The sequence below is a fragment of the Lathyrus oleraceus genome, chromosome 6, assembly GCF_024323335.1.
Source record: "Lathyrus oleraceus cultivar Zhongwan6 chromosome 6, CAAS_Psat_ZW6_1.0, whole genome shotgun sequence".
Classification (NCBI taxonomy): Eukaryota; Viridiplantae; Streptophyta; class Magnoliopsida; order Fabales; family Fabaceae; genus Lathyrus; species Lathyrus oleraceus.
Genome location: NC_066584.1, coordinates 125,345,741 through 125,351,988, shown reverse-complemented (window position 1 = coordinate 125,351,988; position 6,248 = coordinate 125,345,741).

Here is a 6,248-nt window from a genome sequence, read left to right as displayed (position 1 = left end):
TCTTCTTCGCCTTCTTCTTCAGCATGATAAATCGGTTTGTCGAAGTCATATGAGGTGTAACCAAATTGTTATCAAAGAGATCCGGAGAATTATTTTTCGACTTTGGGACGAGACAAATCAAAAAAGAAAAATGAAAACAAACATTGCCATTTTTATCTGTTTTTAAACTGCAAAAAAAAATGAAAAACAGGGAACACCGCTTTTTGACTGAAAAACATCCATTTATTAATGATGCAGAAATGTTGCAAAATGAAACATGAGGTGGCCCTTACAATGGACCATTACGTGTCGGGCAACACGCAAGGCTTTCATGCAAATAAAATTGAGAAACCAGAAACATTACTCTTCTGGATGAGTAACAGTGATGATCTTTTTTAGGCCTTCCAGTTTCCTGGTACGCACGGCTTTATCCAACCATTGAACTTGCAGTCACTGTCAGTTTCTTCACCCATCCCATAGGCGTGATCCGAATCTTCAGCAATTGCACTCACCGTCGCCTGACCATGTGTCGGCATGGGATTGGCATTAACGTTGGGAGATGGAGCAAAGTTGATTGCTTTTGAATCCACCAGGTCTTGGACTACGTGCTTAAAAGCTTTGCAGTCCTCTACACTGTGCCCGGGAGCACCCGAATGGAATTCACATTTGACATTTTCATCAAAATTGGCTGGCCTTTGATCAGGTCCCATAGGTGCCAAAGTCCTCAACTGTACCAGCCCCATATCTTTCAACTTTTTCAATAGGAAAGAATATGTCACAGGCGGCCTGTCAAAATGCCGATCACTCATCCTCCTCCTGACTGGATATCCTACCCTCTGAGACCTCTGCTGAAATGGCTGACGCTGCTGTTGCTGTTGTGCAGGCTGATTGTCAGCAGGAATAGTTACCGCAGCGGTGTGCTGGAAGTAACGATCCCTACTGGGTCCTTTCTGAGCGTAGACCGCACTGGTATTACCCTCATTCTTGCGCTGACCGTTCCCGAATGGCTTCTTTACTCCAAATGACGAAGCATTACCACCCTGGATCTTCCCCATTCTCAGCCAACTTTCGATTCTCTCCCCTGCCACCACAATGTCAGCAAAGTTGGTCACCGGGCATCCAACCATTCTCTCAGCAAAAACCCCTTGCAGGGTACCCATGAAGAGATCAGACATCTCCCGATCCACCAGCGGAGGTTGAACTCTGGCAGCCAACTCCCTCCATCTCTGAGCATACTCTTTAAACCCCTCGTTATTTTTCTGAGACATACCCTGCAGCTGGGTACGACTCGGAGCCATATCAGCGTTGAACTGATACTGTTTAAAGAAAGCGTCACCAAGATCCTGTCAGCTTTTGATATCAGACGACTTAAGCTTGGTGTACCACTCCAAGGATCCTCCAGACAGACTGTCTTGGAAGAAGTACATCCAGAGCTTCTGATCTGTTGTGTATGCAGAGATCTTGCGAACGAATGCTTGAAGGTGAGTTTCTGGACAGGAACTCCCATTGTATTTGTCAAATGCAGGCGCTTTGAATTTCTGTGGGATCACAATCCCCTCAACTAGCCCCATGTTGGACATGTTGACAAATCCCGGAGTAGCATGGCTTTCCAGAGCCCTTACCTTCTCTGCCAGCAACTGAATCTCTTTGTCTTGAGGCTGGACACCATATTGACCGAATGGCTCATTCAGCATAGAGAACTGATCAGCCTCTCTGTCCTCCTCCCTGTCATCATCTACCCCAAAGAAAGGCGGGAACAGATTATCCTTCAGATTATGCCCCAGACCGGGCCCACCACCAGTAACAGCACCAAATCCACCAGCATTGTTGTTTACCATACCCACAGTTGCTCTTTTTTCACCGTCTCTGGATCCACCGAGCCCCTGGTTGGAGACACCATCCAGGTTAACAACACTGTTAGCAGCTGAAGCTCGCTCGAGCTTCTCAACTTTGTCAGCCAAAGCTTTTTGACCAACTGCAAAACCCTGCATGATGTTGATCAGCTCAGTCATCTTGTCCTTCAACTCAAGAATGTCAGTGTTCGGAAGATCCATCAGTCGAGGAGTATTGCGTCTGGTGAAGTATCTGTGAGGGCGTGTCGAGTGCAAAGGTACAGTTCTACGAGCACGAGCAATGATTCCTGCAAAACAGCAAACAGGTTAATATGCATGAATGCAACGTCTATCCATATGAGGAAGCTTCTGTCTTTTGATCCTGGTTTCATCGAGACAGATAATATTTTGACATCCGCATTCTGAAATCCAAGATGTCTCTCAACCAGATTCTCAATCCATAATACTCCCCATATGGTTAGACGTGGTTTAGGTGCAGATGAATGCAAAATGAGAATGATGTATGAATGCAATGCACTGGGCCATCCTCCAAGTCATCTGATCATCTGTTGCTCTGAATCACAGCCCTGATCTCTGAACCGATCACAATCATCTGAGGGAACAAGTAACCACAAATCCATCTCAAGGGTTCCGAAATAAACGGAACTGAATGATACATCATCATCATCAAACCATCTCTTGGCAGATACCCATAACCATCTGAATCGGCCCGGGGAATCCTGAAATAAACGGATCCCCACTGATAAATAACTCGGCCCAGGGAATCCTGAAATAAACGGATCCCCACTGATAAACGCCACGGACAGCACTCCGGCGTCTCAGACACAACTGGCCATAAATCCGACTTATAAATATGACTCTGATCCACGGAACCAAAAGTCACCATCAAGGTCACCATCTGAACATGCATCTGAAAGAATCACCCTCCCCTCACAGGTAACTTCTAAACAGGTTATCCTAAGGCGGATAATAGCCTCGACAATCGGGCAGAGATACTCAATGGGTTTGCCCTTTCGGGTGTGCCATTGTAGCTCCCTTGAGATCATCTAAACCAAAGATCCGGGAAATGATCGGTCACCAGAGTCAACAGCTCAAAAGAGATAACCCAACCAAAGTGGAAAACCCCACTGGAAGAGCACTTCTCAGATGAACCTCGTCCGGCTTGTGGTATGTCACATCGCAACATCATGCCCAACCGACATGTGAGCGACACGAGACCACGCTAATCCTAGGTGTATACTCGGGCCTGGGTTTTAGCCCCACTCAGAACACCCACCCCAAAACAGAGGAACCACCTGCACAGAGGACGGCAACAACATGATAGTATGATGCATGCAAATATTTATGCAAATATATACACTGTTAGAATAATAAATGCAATAAATAAAACCAAAACAAGCAACCTAAACTATCCTAGAACGTTGGAAGGACTCGCTCAGGGACGATGGACCAGCATAGGTCAACATCCTATAAATCCCCAGTGGAGTCGCCAGCTGTCGCATCCGCGAAAATCAACCAGCGGGCTGAAATAAAAACACACAGAGCCGCCACTGCGCGTTATTTATCCCAAGATAGGGAAAGGAAACGCTCAGAGAAACCTGGAAAGGAAATGGTCTCGCGACCAAAGAGAAAGGGTAAGGGAGTCGGTTACGCAAGGGGAAGGTATTAGCACCCCTCACGTCCGTCGTACTCGACGGGATCCACGCTCTAAGAAAAGAAAAGGTTGCTAAAACATCACACACACACACAGGGAACGCAGGTGGGGTTAAGAGAAGGGAGCTCGATAGGACGTCGCATCCTATGCCTACATATCTTGTCTGGAACAAGAATCAGAGCCACTGTAGTTCGGCTTACGCACGCCAAACAACACAAAACACATAAACAGACGGCAAACATGGAGCCCAACAACCACTTGATGGAATTATGTCGGCATCCGAACCAAAACACACTCAAAAGGGCAAACGTGGAGCCCGACAGCCAATCACTGGACTTACGTCAGCATCCGAACCAAACAAACACAAGAAGATAACAAGTAAACACACACAAAAAGAAAAAAAGTGCCCGGAGAGGTCTCGCACGACCTCCTGCCTACATACCTCGTCTGGAACAAGGATCAGGGCGATGTAGTTCCCCTTCAAGGGAAAGAAAACCTAGCCAGAAACCGAGGGAAGACACACTACCAGGGAGCTGGACTCGAGCCTAGTGTTGTCATGCATCGTTACCCTACGTTGAGGTTTCTACCTACTTGCACAACTGCAAACTAATCCTATCCAGGAAGAAAGCAAGCATACAAGCATATAATCAATTCAAGCATTTCAAGCAAACATGTCAAGCTAATATTCACATAGCACACACTATAACCAGTCAAGTGGGCTCAAACAATGGGTTTGACTGCCGAAGCAAGTCATCTGTACATGGGTATTATTCGCTCTTAACCTTGCCATTACGAGGCTAAGGTGAAGCAGATGAAAAGGTGAAGTGAGGATGAGACCTCACAACTCTTATCCCTGACCAGGGAGAGCTTCAGACAAAAGAGCGTGGGTCCAGAATGGAGGGACCCTTCTACGCTCAAAGACTCTGACTCGATTGTGCAACAGCACAAGATCTTGGGTTTGTGTCCCAATGCATCAACACACAGCCGTGTGAGCAGAGGGACGACTCACAGAGTAGTGGGGGATAGATTGCATATCCCTTGGCTTCCACCAATTGCCTCATAGAGGACTTCACCTGCTTAGGCACAATATTAAACAATCACAAACATCGCCTCTTAAGGAGGACTTCATACAGTTTGCCCGGCCAAATAACAGGCCGGGTCTCCAGACTACATGAAGAACAGAAGTCCTACCTCAAGTGGTTTAAAAACCAAGCAGCAGCAAGCAAGTTCTTAAAGAACTGTAAGCAACTTAATGTACCTGAAAACAATCAAGTATCATCAGTACTCAGACAGACAACAATAAACAGCAAATGTTAATCAGTCAGACTATACAGACAACACAAGCACATAAATGCAAGCTACAAGCTCAAGCTCAAGCTTCACAACCTACAAAACAAAGTTATGTTAGTCCTCAACATCAAACACATCCAATTTAATCAACTTGGCTCAATCCCTTTATGCATTATGCATTTCATCCTGAAAAATCAAGCAAATGTGAGAAACTGGACCACTAGGCCAAGCCTAGGGTCCAAAAGGGAGAAAAAATTCTAAACAGCAAGCAATTCTCAACCAAACTCAAATTAACACAAATAGAAAGCCAAGGCAATTGATCCCATGTTTATACCATTCACCAATATTATTTCATGACCAAAATAAGTTAAACTAGGTCAAATGGAACCTCAAATGTCCAAACAGAATAACTTCAATCAAAAGCATACCAAAACAATTCCAAAAATCCTCAAATAATTCACACCTAAACAGGACATATTCAATGTATAGCATGTCAATTTTCAGCTCAATTGGACAAAAGGAACTATGTCAATGAAAATCAAGAAAAACAAACACAATTATTCAAGCCAATTCATGGTATCAACACAAACATTCACTTCAAAAATTCATAAGTCAGTGAGAACATTTAAGAAATGAATGGGACCAAAACAGGGATGTCCTACAATGTGTCTATAACCAGCATACCAAATTTCACATTCATCTAAAACCATATGAGAATTTCACACAAGATATACAAACATGTGTCACATAAGCTTGCACAATGAGCCAACAGAGAAGAAAAATATCAATCAAATTGAAAATGCCATAGAAAAATCCAGAAAAATTCACATAACATCTCAACATATCAATAATCATCCATGCAAAATTTCAATCCAATCCAACAATCATAGGTCAGGCAAAAATATTCATGAAGTTGCCCTAGTTAGGTGTGACACCAATTGTCACACCTAAGTTCAAAAAATCATATCTTACTCCACAGGTATCCAAAATTCACAAAATTTATATGTAAATCACCAGCAACATGTCTACAATCACCACAAAAAATTTCAGGCATTTCTTTTAAGGTATGAGTATTTCACATTGAAAATGGTAGAACATGTCAAAAATACACACAAGTCAAACATCCCTAGGCAAAGTCAATTTTCCACCATGCACAATTTTGGAAATCATGCTCATAAAATTCTACAGGGAATTTGGAAACTATAGAAAAAATCCTCATATTTTTCTGATTTTCCATTATTTTTTTATGAATTTTCTAAGATTAAAATGATTTGTTAAATAATTATTGAATGTTAATTTAATTAAAATGTTTCAGTGGCAGTATGGTAATTATGCGCCCAGGGACCAAAACGCGCAGTTTAAATAATTGAGCTGGAGGCGCGTGATTGGTTGGTTTTGGGAGGGAAACAGCATTTGAAATTGGAACAAGCCAAAATTGGATCAAACTGCAGAAATTTCCAGAAAAGCTTCTT